The 757-nt window shown below is 35.3% G+C and overlaps 1 non-coding gene across 1 annotated transcript; it reads left to right on the top strand.

Annotated features, from left to right (window-relative positions):
- Positions 1 to 378: 378 nt before the first annotated feature.
- LOC122107822 lies at positions 379 to 485 on the top strand. Its single transcript, XR_006147428.1, has one exon. It is a non-coding gene; the product is annotated as a U6 spliceosomal RNA (small nuclear RNA).
- The last annotated feature ends 272 nt before the right edge of the window (positions 486 to 757 follow it).

Genomic DNA, 757 nt, shown 5'->3' on the forward strand with positions numbered 1-757 from the left:
CTCTCAAAAGTAGCCATAAGAAAGAGGGTGAAGCCATGTCTCCAGGGGTGGGCCACAAGGCCTGAATAAATTCTTGTAAATAATGAAAAGTGACACATTTTACAGATACCATGTAGAAGCATGTTATGATATCTACTCTCAAAAATGTCATTTAGTTAAATCATATTGTTTTTGTATGTTACACATTTATTCATAGATTAAGTTCAAAGCTAACTACTGGACTGAGGAAAGGATATTAATTACACTAACAACTGTAACATGAAACCTAAATTATAATTATTGCCTTGCTAAAAAATACTGAGTTAGAACATGAGCAAAGCTAATATCTCAACTTGGTAGGGATGTGATAGTAGAAGGACATAGTAAATTGCACCTTGAATGCTCGCTTCAGCAGCACATATACTAAAATTGGAATGATACAGAGAAGATTAGCATGGCCCCTGCATAAGGATGATGCACAAATTCGTGAAGCGTTCCGAATTAATATATATGTATATAAATAAATTGAATCTAGAGAAACTTAGGATCAGAGTCCATTGGCCCTGGGAATTGAAAGTAAAAGATTAGTATCCTTGTTTATAGAAGTATTATCAATTCATTCAATAAGTGTCCAATAAATACCTACTATGGATTAGCCACTGTTCTGGATGCTAGGTATAGAATAGTTGGAATAGAAGAAAAGCAGACAAGCTGGGAATATGGCCCAGAGCTACAATTAGGAAATTACTCTGCAGGCAGAGATCAGAAGGTTCACAGG

The sequence above is a fragment of the Dipodomys spectabilis genome, unplaced genomic scaffold, assembly GCF_019054845.1.
Source record: "Dipodomys spectabilis isolate Male_0828 unplaced genomic scaffold, ASM1905484v1 ptg000053l, whole genome shotgun sequence".
NCBI lineage: Eukaryota > Metazoa > Chordata > Mammalia > Rodentia > Heteromyidae > Dipodomys > Dipodomys spectabilis.